This window comes from Triticum dicoccoides, chromosome 5A, assembly GCF_002162155.2.
Source record: "Triticum dicoccoides isolate Atlit2015 ecotype Zavitan chromosome 5A, WEW_v2.0, whole genome shotgun sequence".
NCBI lineage: Eukaryota > Viridiplantae > Streptophyta > Magnoliopsida > Poales > Poaceae > Triticum > Triticum dicoccoides.
This window is the reverse complement of record NC_041388.1, coordinates 50,768,380-50,780,945: the sequence shown is the minus strand read 5'-3', so window position 1 is coordinate 50,780,945 and position 12,566 is coordinate 50,768,380. Positions and strand designations below refer to the sequence as shown.

Here is a 12,566-nt window from a genome sequence, read left to right as displayed (position 1 = left end):
TGCTTTGGAGCACATTGATCTTGCTAGGGTTTAAGAGAAGGAAATGATGAACCAGAGAGGAAATGATGATTAGGGAGGGAGATGAGGCACTTGGGTGAAAGCCAAGGGTACCCAAGTGTTTAAGTCCATATGAAAGGATTCAAAAACTCCAAATTTCAGAATCAATTCAATTGAAAATCAGGCAAATAAAGGGGGCAAAAACCAGGCTGTCACAGCTTGACTGAGATAACCAGATAGCACATCACTTATACTCAGATGAGCGTAGTGAGAGACGTCAAACCTCACTTTCTGTCTCTCCATGGCTTCTTGCTTGGCGGAGTGTTTTGCCAGCACAATTGGATTCCCCGACTCAACGAATCTGGAACGAGTAATCAAAATATCATTGCCATGGGTCTCTGGCGGCTTAACTAAGCTTGTCGGTTCAACAGTTGAGGGATCACGAGTGGTTTCGTCAACAGAAGGTTCGGGAAAACCGGATGAATGTTGACAAAAGGATCCTCCAATGCTTCAGACTGTTCTAGTATAAGAGGCGGCTGCTCAGATTCAACAGTTTTTGGATCCTCAGCCAGTTTTGACACCTTTGCTTTTTTAGGCTTTGCTTGACTAGTATAAGAGAATTTGTGATGAGTCGGCATGGTGACAAAGATATAAAGGAACAGAAAGAGAGGTAGTTATCTTTACCCAGGGGCAGTCTTGAAAGTCGGTAGTTGAGTCTGTGAAGAATCACCATAAGAACGAGAGACCTCCTGCAAAAGTGCAATCACAGTTAAGAGAGCAATAGAATAACTCATGGGTAAGGGCAAAGGTCAAAGATGAAAGGAACCTCATTTTGGCGTTTCTGGAGAGTCTTTGGTAAATAGGAGGGTAAATTGTCGTCTCTGCCGGTCCGGGTCTGGCAGCGGCTCTCATGTTGCTGTCGTTTCAAAAGAAAATGAGGATCTAAATAAGCCAAGGGGTGTGAAAACCTTACTTTCCGGGTTACCCGTCGAGGTTTCTGTCTTGGTAAAGGTTCTGAGTCGGAGGAAATAATAGTTACCTCGTCTTCGACTGCATGACTGGTTCCCGTGTCACCCTGATAATAGTCAGTGTCAATAAGGTTGTTAAAAAAACTGGCCAAGAGAGTCAAGAGCTACCTCCGACTTAGAGGTGTCGTCCAGCTTGAGTAAATCAGAGGAGGTTTGTTTCTTCCTAGATTTTCTAATGGTCTTCTTGGCGGCCATCATAGCAGCTTTAGCTTTTTTGGCAGCCTCATGGTCATATTTGGCTTTCCAAAAATCAGATTTGGCCGGGGAAAGGATAACATGTTTAAATTTGTGCGAATACTTAACTGCCGAGGGAAAAGAAGTTAAAAGGATTTACCTCTGGAGCCGGGTTAAGCTTGCAGAAAGGATTTAAACCCACAACGTTGCAATCTTCATATTTGCCGTTAACAAGAGTGCTTGCCATTTCAATGATGGCCTCTTCGCTCAGACGTAGAGGACTATGGTGTAGAGGGTCATCTGTTCCTCCGGTGTAATTACACATCAAGCCGGGTCGGCGGCTTAGAGGGATGATCCGCCATGCGACCCAGCAACGGACTATGTCAACACCAGTTAACCCGTTTCCCAGCAAAGCTTGAACCTTTTTGATCTTCGGCATAAGTTTCTTGCGTTCGGCGGCAGTGAGTTTATCAGGGAGTTGGTAGGTGGTGTCAAGACGCTCAGCACGGTAACCCGGCATCGAATTTTCATCAGACGGTGAGGAGTCCTGGCAATAGAACCATGTTTGATTCTGGTCCTTGGGATGGCTCGGTAAGACTACTAGAGGGAAGATGGCATCTCGTCGGCGCTGAATTGAGATCCCGCCAAGTTCCAATCTAGGACCATTGGTGCATTCATTCTGGTGGTTCAAATAAAAGAATTCACTGAAAAGCTCGACAGTGGGTTCTTCTTGCAGATAAACTTCACAGAAAACTTGAAAGTTACAGATGTTGGATATGGAATTGGGTCCGATATCATGTGGATGAAGCTTGAAGAAATGCAGGATATCTCTAAAGAATTTTGAGCTGGGCGGCGAGAAGCCCCGGTTCATATGGTCGGTGAAGACAATAATCTCGCCGTCCTTTGGTTGTGGTCTTTCTTCAGCCGAATCAGGAGCACGATAAGACATGACACTTGTTTCAGGTAAATACCCAACGGTGACAAAATCTGTCAAAGTGCTCTCGGTGACTATGGAAGGGACCCAGTTGCAAGTTGTCGTCGTCTTTGGCGGCATGGTGAAAGTGCAATCTAAAAGAAAACAATTCACCGGCTTAAATTAGTTGGTGGGATTACAAGTTAACGTTTACAGTGCACGTTTATCACGACGGCTTAAAGAAGGGCTAATGATATATGGATAAGCCAGCTAAACCGGCGGTGTAAGCCGCCATGATTAGAGGCATTTAAGATCTACCAAGGCTGTAATTTGCTAAGTGTCAGGACAAACAAGTTCCGCAGATTGAGGGTATAAATTTAGATCTACCATTTTCAAAAAAGGGGAGATAAATTCATCTGCAAAATAACAGAGGAAGAATAGAGGAACCCTAGAAGCAATCTGTCGCAGTAGGGATGTGTTCTAATGTTTAAACAAGTGCAGAAACTGCGGCCGCACAAGATTTTCATGGCTTTTGGGTCTAATCTATGGATTTAAGACAAAGGAAAAGGAGGGCAGTGATGAACATCCACGAACTCCGACGAACACCGACAAAACCCTAGTAACAGATCTATGACCAGGAAAAAGGAGCTTACCGAGATCGTCAGGGCAGCAGAATGGCGCCGCCAGTTTCTGGTCTATTCAGGGCGATGTAGCGGCCGGAGTTGAGGCTGGAGACAGGAGGTCCGCGGCGGCGAAGCTTGAGCGGGTCGGTGCGTCGCAAGGAAGAAGAAGGAAGGAGAAGGAGAAGACCGAAGGGCAGTGTGCGGTCCTATTTATAGGGAAACATGCAAACAGACAGATACGAAAAACGAGGAGGTCGAACAATGGTTATCCAGCTAGATGGACGCCTCAATTTTCAGAAAGGCATTAAGGCAAAGATCCATTGAAGATGACGTCGTTGTAGTTTTCCAAAAAAAATGGAGATGACGTCATGGCGGGTTATAAGGCTTTCACAACAGATGAGAAAGGATTTTTTTCTAAGTCTTGAAGATTGACATGAACAAGTTCAAATCAACCTAGGGCCTAATGTTGGGGATATGACTATTAGGCATGACCCGCCCAGGAGGGGCCGGGTCATCCCTATGACGGTTCACCATAATGAAGCCCAAGATTGTACGGCGATTCACAGATAGGCTTAGTAGAGGGCCCAGACCCGAAGGCGGCTCAAGGCCCATAAGTATAAACCGCCATATATGTGTAACTTGTGTTGTAAGATAAGAAAGGGCAGAAACCGAGCCGGACACGTTGATGAGCCGGCCGGGATTCTGTAAACCGCCAGGCATCAACCTGTGTATATAAAGGGATGACCTAGCAATGGTTTAAGGACAAGAACAATAGATCGAGAGCCAGGCTTAGCGTATTCGCTCCCTGGTCATCGAAACCCTAGCAATATCACCTCAAACTGGATTAGGCTTTTACCTTCACCGCAAGGGGCTGAACCGATATAAACCCTCGTGTCCTTTATCCCGTTTTAACCCCTTTAAGCTTCCTAGTTGAGATGGCTCCACGATTAAGTCCTTCCACTAGGACATCTGCCGTGACAATTCCACGACATCGTCCATTTAGCGTCTACTATGTAAACAATACCATGGTAACTTTGACCCGGGAGGAAAAGTTGTTAAAAACATACCCGGTAACTTCTGAGTGAATAACATGATAATTTACGCACCACATACCTAATAAATTATGTACGAACAGCGCGATGATCGCTCCCTGACTATAGCGCCAGAAAGCTCCTGTCTGCTAGGTCTGTGTCGGTATTTCTCCAAAGAGGAAGGGATGATGTGGCACAGCGAATGTAGGTATTTCCCCCAGTGAAGAAACCAAGGTTATCGAACCAGTAGGAGAACCAAGCAACACAACGTAAACAGCACCTGCACACAAATAACAACACCTCGCAACCCGACGTGTTAAAGGGGTTGTCAATCTCTTTCGGGTAACGATGCCAAAAATTTGTAATAGATTGAAATAATAGATCATAAATAGAATAAAGTGCAGCAAAGTATTTTTGTATTTTTGGTTTAATAGATCTGAATAAAAATGCAAAGGAAAAGAAGATCGCAAGCAAATATATGAGAAAGAAGACCGGGGGGCGTAGGTTTCACTAGTGGCTTCTCTTAAGAAAGATAGCAAACGATGGGTAAACAAATTACTGTTGGGCAATTGATAGAACCTCAAATAATTATGACGATATCCAGGAAATGATCATTACATAGGCATCACGTCCAAGATTAGTAGACCGACTCCTGCATGCATCTACTACTATTACTCCACACATCGACCGCTATCCAGCATGCATCTAGTGTATTAAGTTCATGGAAAAATGGAGTACTGCAATAAGAACGATGGCATGATGTAGACAAGATCTATCTATGTAGAGATAAACCCCATCGTTTTATCGTTAGTAACAATGATACATACGTGTCGGTTCCATTTCTGTCACTGGGATCAAGCACCGTAAGATCGAACCCACTACCGGGCACCTCTTCCCATTGCAAGATAAATAGATCAAGTTGGCCAAACAAAACCCAAATATCGGAGAAGAAATACGAGGCTATAAGAGATCATGCATATAAGAGATCAAAGAAACTCAAATAACTTTCATGGATATAAAAAGATAGATCTTATCATAAACTCAAAATTCATCGGATCCCAACAAACACACCACAAAAGAGTTACATCATATGGATCTCCAAGATACCATTGTATTGAGAATCGAGAGAGAGAGAGAGAGAGAGAGAGAGAGAGAGAGAGAGAGATGAAGCCATCTAGCTACTAACTGCGGACCCGGAGGTCTACAAAGAACTACTCACGCATCATCGGAGAGGCACCAATGGAGGTGGTGAACCCCATCCGAGATGGTGTCTAGATTGGATCTGGTGGTTCTGGACTCTACGGCGGCTGGATGAATATTTCGTCGATGCTTTTAGGGTTCTGGTATTTTGGGGGTATTTATAGAGCAAAGAGGCGGTCCAGGGGGCACCCGAGGTGGGCACAACCCACTATGGCCTCCTGGCGCGCCTTGGTGGGCTGTCCCCTCCTCGGGACTGCCCGAGGAGCAACCAAAGCCCGTTGTGTTCCTTCTGACCCATAAAAATTTTCTGTAAAGTTTCGTGGCATTTGGACTCCGTCTGATATTGATTTTCTGCGATGTAAAAAACATGGAAAAAACAGGAACTGGCACTTGGCACTATGTCAATAGGTTAATACCAAAAAATGATATAAAATAACTATAAAATAATTATAAAACATTTAAGATTGATAACATAACAGCATGAAACAATTAAAAATTATAGATACGTTGGAGACGTATCACGCGACAACTTTGACTCGGAAGGCAAAAAAGGTTGAAAATATACTCCGGTAAATTTTGTGTGAATAACATGATAATTTATGCACCCCATGGTAACTTTGACCCGAGGGAAAGAGTTATTGATAACATACCTATGTATTTATGTGTGAATAGCATGTTATTTTACTCATCGCACATCTGATGACTTACGTACAAACGGTATGGTATTTTTTACCCGAAAAAAAGTTGTTGAAACATGCCCCAGTGACTTTTGCGTGATAGCGTGGTAATTTACGCACCGCATACATCATAACTTCCGTACCCTTGGCTTGGTAACTTGGACCCAAAAAAGTTGTTGAAACATACCCAAATAATTTTTTTGTCAAAAACATGGTAACCTACGTACCGCAAGGACGGTAACTTGCTTACCCTTGGAAAGTAACTTTGGACATGAAAAAAAGTCGTCGTCAATTACCAACATGGTGTCTAATTTTGAAGGTCCCACCGCGATGAATTTAATGGTGAAAATGGATTTTGAATTGGACTTATAGTTTGAGCTAGAAAACATTTTAAATTTTTGAAATAAGGAGAATCTAGGATGACAACAGTTTTTGGTCCTCTAATGCAAGCATGAGTATGTATGTGAGGAGAAGGTTGGGGTACGTTTTTTGTGCCATGCAATTTCAGTATAAACATCATGGTAATTTACGTATTGCAAGTGTGATAACTTATGTAGCCCAGATGTGGTAGCTTTGGACCCAAAAAGAGGCGGTAAAACTTAACAACATGGGAACTAGTTTCGAAAATATTGTCGTGAATTTAATAGTGAAAACAAATTTTGAATTGAAACCAATGATTTAAGCTACAAAAACATTTTAATTTTTTGAAATGGTGGAGAATTTAGTATGACATTAGTTTTTGTCATCTAGTGCATGCTTGCATGTGCATGTGGTGAGTAGAAAATAAGGTGTTCGTATCTAGCTCTAAAAACATAACATTCTCCTATCAGTCCACTATTATTAAAGGAGGACCGACCGTCATGATGATTTCACCATCTCTCCGCATTAAAAAGATCTCGCTTCCACATGTGATTTCACTCTTCATAAAAAAGAAGGGGAAACACTTCCCCTCATATGTCTGATTGTTTCCCATCATCAGACCAATCATATACCCTCGATTCGGTTTCCATCGCATGGCCGAGAAGCTCTCCCTCCCTCCCCACTCCCATGCACACATTAACCACGGAAGGAAGCTGCCAACTGGCCCGTTAATCATGCACCCACGATTAGTGGGGAAATCAAAACAGATCCACAATTGGTTGTGGTTCGTCGTTCACATAAGCAGGAGGTGGTTGTAGCAGCTCGCATCCTCCGCAAAGGCAGCCGTCGTGACCACTCTGGCAAGCGGCAGATCCGATCTGATAAATTGCTAGATGTGCGCCGCCACCGTTGCCTGCACCACCGGTTCAACAAGGCTGCACGTCGGCGACCTTCCTCGTCTCTCGTTCCCATATCGCATGGCCACAATGCATGTCTCCCAAGAAAGGCCAACAATCCTGCTGCACTATCTATTGGTTTGTCTTATTTCTTGTCAATTTCATAGTTCAAAACACTATACAATGCAAACAATTGATACTCTTACATGGATGAAGATTTGTCACCGTCTTACTTCCTCCACGACTCAGATGCTTCGGGCTGTCAGGGAATACAACATCAAGGACGACATGGCAAACAAGATCGAGGGGTTTGGGCAAGGGCACCCCAGCTTCTACCCGCCCGCGTCATGGATCACACCTTCAATCACGATGCCTAGGTCACATTTGAATTAGCGAAATTCGACGTATGGAAGCAGTTTGACTTTACTTGGCAGTAGAACTTCCTCTCTCTTTGTAAACTAACCAAGAATTAGTATGAACCATGTGTAATTATGATGAAATATGTTTCTCTTTAATGGAAGGAAAATAACATTTTATTGGGAGCAATTCTCTAGTCCATGGAGATAAGATCGTGATTCTTAAATACCACTGCTCGATACCGCCCCCGCGCCGCTCCCTCCCCAGGGCGACACGGGCGGCGGCTCCCACCCCCACAGCTCTGCCCCTCCCGTCTCCTTTCTCCCCCTCGCCGTCGCCGGTGGCCTCCGGCAGGCAAAGCCTGCGTGGAGCCGGCGGCGGCGGGGCGCTTCGCTGGCTGCTACTCGCTCGCGGGAGGGGGATTCGGCGTGTGGGCGGCGGCTGGCCGGCGCTTGGCTCCGGGGCGGCGTCCCGGCTCGCGGTGGAGGAGGTCTCCGACGCGAGGCTCGGGATCTGGTCGCGGAGCTGGGCGCGCCGTTGCGAGCGGCAGTCGCGGTCGTGGCACCCGTGCGGGCCTGATCTGGATCCTCGCGAGCTGCGGCCGGCGCGGACGGTGGTGCTGGGTTCGAGGGAGGCTCGGACCCTGGCTGCTCGTCGTGGAGGGGCCCTTGCTGCGTTCTCCTTCTTGGTGTCGTGGTGGTGCCGGCTGGTGTTTCGGCTGATGAGGCGGCGGATCTGGCAGCTCGTCCGGCGAGTTGGGGTGGGGTGGCAGCCCCCCTCCCTGCTCGGGTTTCCTCTCTGGTTGTGTTGTGTGCAGCGGCCGCGCGGTGGAGGTCTTCGGTTGCCAGGGCGGCGACTACGGCCCGGGAGGTGGTGCGTGTCTGGTTGCGGTGGATCAAGGGATCCCGCGGCCGGAGTGAGGTTGCTCTCAGCAGGGGTGGTGGTTGGTAGGCGGTGGTCGGTGGCGGATGGTGGACGGCGCCACTCCGGGAGAAATCCTTGCTCCGGTCTTCGTCGGAGCCGGTGACGGCGGCGCCCGCGGGTGCCGTGATCTTTCTTGGAAGCGTCATCGTGGAGGTGCTCCTGCTTCTTCCCACGGCTTTGGCTCCGGAGGGAAACCTCAGATCCACTAGATCGGGCGATGGAGGCGTCTTCGCGTCTTTCTCCTCCTTGGGGGCATCGTCTCGGAGTCGGCTATGACTGGGAGATCGGTGGATGGCGGCATCTTCGCCGCAGGGGTTGCGGCATCTTTGCCGCGTGGTTTGCGGCATCTTCACCGCGTAGTTTGCTGAGGCAGCCTTTTCGGGGGCGCTGATTTCTGTTTGGCAACGATGATGGCGTCGAGATGAGCTTTGGTCGTGGCTCGGGCTTCGGTAGTCGGATCTTCTCGGCGTGTCCGAGGTGCTCTTTAGGGCACAATCGGCGCAAGTCCTGCATATTTCCCTTGTGATGATCGTCGTCAGAGTCGGAGCTGTCGGTTGTTCGCGCGTGTGGCCTTCTATTGGCATGTGCCTTCATGGTTTCTGTGCAGCTGTTTGCGGGTCGGCTTCGACAATGGAGGTCTACGGTGAAGTCGGAGTCGCCCGTTCGGAGGTAGCCGGTGATGACGATGACGCTTGCGACTGCTCGGCGGGTGTCTTTCTCTCTTTGTAGCTCTGTGATCCCATGTCGGTGGCCAGGTTGGCCGATGGTACCCATTTTATGTGGGTTGGTTGTATCGGTTTTAGCCCGGTTTTTCGTCAATTAACCAGGCAATTCTCACTCCTTCTTAATCAATGAAAATGGCAAGTCTTTTGCCTTGTTTCAAAAAAAAAGATCGTGATTCTTCCGAAACATGTGGAATATTTTTCTTTTCCGATAGGAGAAGGTTTGAAACAGTCGTCTTGTCAATGGAAGCAAGATCGTGATGCTTCCCAAACATGTGGATTATTTTTCCTTTTAAGAGAAGAAGGTTCGAAGCAATTCTCTAGTCGATGGAAGCAAGATCGTGATGCTTTCGAAACATGTGGAATATTTTTCTTTTTTGACAAAAGAAGGTTCAAAGCAGTCATCTTTTCGATGGAAGCAAGATCGTGATGCTTCCGAAACATATGGATTATTTTTTCCTTTTTAACAGAAGAAGGTTCGAAGCAATTCTCTAGTCGATGGAAGCAAGATTGTGATGCTTCTGAAACATGTGAAATAATTTTTAATTTTTGACGGAAGCATATTCGAAGCAATTCTCTATTACTATAGCCGATGAGAGCAAGATTGTCATGCTTCTGAAACATAATATAATGTTAGATAGGACAATTTTTTTAAATAAATCAAAGCAGACATTTACCGCATAAGCAAATTCTCCAATCAACGCAAGCATAAGCAAATTCTCCAATCAAAGGTATAGAAGCACGTGCATCTGATGCAAATTTGGTGTTGGTTAAATGTTTCGCTTCCACGAGCAACCTACCTAAAATCTGTAAGTTGCATCCTACTAAATCCAAGGGTGCATATCGTCAAATAATTACATGTAATTAGAGGCCCACTTAACGGCCCACTAAAGTGCATGATTTGTGGAAGCAGTTTATATAGGCTGGATTCTGTACGTACGTACGAGAAATAACTGCCCAAGCTCGTAGGGCTCACGAGTGGTCTGAGGCTGGGCCTAGCGCTGCCCAAAAAGAAATACTCAAAACAATCGGCATGTCTGTCCAGCGTCCTAGCTAGCCGCCGCTCGACTAGGAAATCATGCACATGCATTCAGTTAGCCTTTAAAGTTACATTGTTTTTTTTTTACCAAAGATTCAACTACAACATAACTTCTACAAAACTAAAAATTACAATAAATTATTTCAGATACACCTGCTCTAAAGTACTCCCTCCGTCCGTAAATACTTGTCGGAGAAATGGATGTATCTAAACGTATTTTAGTTCTACATACATCTATTTTTATTCATCTCTACGACAAGTAATTCCAGACGGAGGGAGTAATAATTAGTGGAAGATGAAATTCTACCATGACTTCGACAAGGACACTTCAATTAGACTGGATCGGTGTTATTATCCTCTCGTCTCATATGACTGGAACCCTAGCACCGCCATGAGAGCTAGCCTTCCAGCACCGCCCTTCGGCGGCTCCCTCCGCTGACGTCCCTGGCCATCTTGTGGTAAGGAGGGTCGCCGAATCCACACGTGTGGATATTTTTAGCCCAACGTAGTTTAATTTTTAGGCAGTTCATCGCCTTGGCTTCGGCGGCGATGATGACGGCGCTGAATAAAGTTTCTTCAGATTTTACTCCAACGAGACAATCGGTCATATAGTTGGGGATGGATTTAAAATCCAGTCTGTTCAAACAAGGATGGTGTGGCGGCGGCATCCTCATGGTGGACATATGTCCTCGGGCTCCGCCATTGCGATGGCGTTTTGGGAGGTAGTCTAGGAGCGGATGCAGATTGTGGCCTGCATCAGTGGCATCTGGAAGATGGTGGATCGTGTGTTGGGTTTGTGGTACGTGGATGACAGATATGGTTTCCTCCTCCGGCGTCTTAGTTATGTGGGGGTGGCAGATCTGGAGTTTGATGGCGTGTCCGGGGTGTTGCCCCGGTCTGATTTGTTCACGGTAATGATTTCACCTTTGGCGAGCCACCTTGAAGGTCCACAAACCTACATATCAGGATGTAGCCGCGTCGAGCTCAGGTGTGGAGGAGACACATCATTTTTTTCCTTTGATGGTTGTTGTGGTGGTGTCAGAGACAGGTGACGGATATTGGTGTCAAGCTCAAAGGTTTTTTGTTCTTGTTTATAATTTTACTTCTTGACTGATGTTTCTATGTGCAAAGGCCAGCATTCTGCTATTTGTTTAGTTTTATGAGGTTAGTGTGTATATGGCTTGTATTATAATTTTTATAATATAAATAAGACACATACTACCATGAAATAAAAAGACTAGATTGGTCATGACACCACTCGTACCTCTGCATAAGAGGTCTCATAGAGCCCCTAGAATTGCCCATCTAAAAAGATGGAAAATCATGAACCATGAACGAACTTGGGGATTCCCTTGAAATGCAAAATGTGAGCCACCAGATCTTTGCCATATCACCGAGGAAATATTCCAACTCCACAAAAATCCAAACCAACAAAGGCACCAAGACACATGGATCAAAACTCAGTAAATCCGAAAAATCGATCCTACGATGACACAAACTCAAGATACCTACCAACATATTTAACATTTAGGAGGTACAAGGGTCTATGACCTTCAGTTGCAGAAGTGTTTACAAACTAGTTAGAGTAAGCTCTAGGCGGAAATTCAATTCAGCTATTAGGAGCTTATGCTCCTGCCCATCAAAAAAGTTTTCTGGAAATGTCAACAAAATTTTTCTAAAAAATATATGTGCTCATCGTCACACCAGAACGCTACCTATAAATTTTTACAAGGAAAATTTAAGTATTTTGATCAGTGCAAAAAAAATTAAACGACAAATGTTAGCTTCAAATGTTATATTTTTGTTTTTTCATCGAGGAAGCACCGTCATCCCGTTTCACATGAAAATTAGCAAGCACACTTGTTACACTAACAAGAACTTTAACAAAAAAAATCAGAATTTTAAATTTTATTTGCTACTTTCGCTGTTCCTGAATATAAGTTTATTTTTAATTAAATATAAGTCTTTTTTAAGATTTCAATATGAACTTGCTCCGTATGTAGTTCATATTAAAATCTTTAAAAAATATATATTTAGAAACTGAGGGGGTTATTTATTTTGAATTGACTGTCATTACGGGGCATATGCACCCAGAGTCAAAACGTCCGTCTCAGCTGGCTCTAGGGAGCATTCTAGGATTGTACTTGGTCATTCACGACTTGTATAATTTAATTATCGCACAAACTCTTTTATTTTTCCAAATTCGTATGCTAGTGAACACAAGAAACGCCCGGAAATTCTCAAAGACGTCCGTCGCTGTCATCCCCGACATTTCGCTGCCGGCCGGCCGCTCACTTGCTCTGTTTTCCCCGCCGTGTCTCTCGTCCTCTTCTCCATCCATCACATGAACATAGTTACAAGAGCATGCAGCTAGCATCACTAGCTCCGTAATCCAATCGACACAGCCGACATGCTGAGGCTACTGATCATTTGGGCAGCGATCTTGGGCTGCTGCCATGGGCAGTCCGAACACTGGTGGAAAAAGGGGCCTTTGGTCGCGGTTCGCAACTACCATTAGTCGCGGTTGCGCAACCGCGACAGAACGGGCGCGACTAAAGGCCCCCCCTTTAGTCGCGGTTGCTTAAGAACCGCGACTAAAGGCCCGTCCACGTGGGCGCCAGGTGG

The 12,566-nt window shown here is 45.6% G+C and overlaps 1 long non-coding RNA gene across 2 annotated transcripts; it reads left to right on the top strand.

The window, feature by feature from the left end:
- Positions 1-6,830: 6,830 nt before the first annotated feature.
- LOC119296960 lies at positions 6,831-7,466 on the top strand. 2 transcript variants are annotated; one of them, XR_005145464.1, is made up of 2 exons: positions 6,831-7,037; positions 7,149-7,466. It is a non-coding gene; the product is annotated as an uncharacterized LOC119296960 (long non-coding RNA). The 2 variants fall into 2 exon arrangements; XR_005145465.1 differs by having other exon boundaries at positions 7,116-7,466.
- The last annotated feature ends 5,100 nt before the right edge of the window (positions 7,467-12,566 follow it).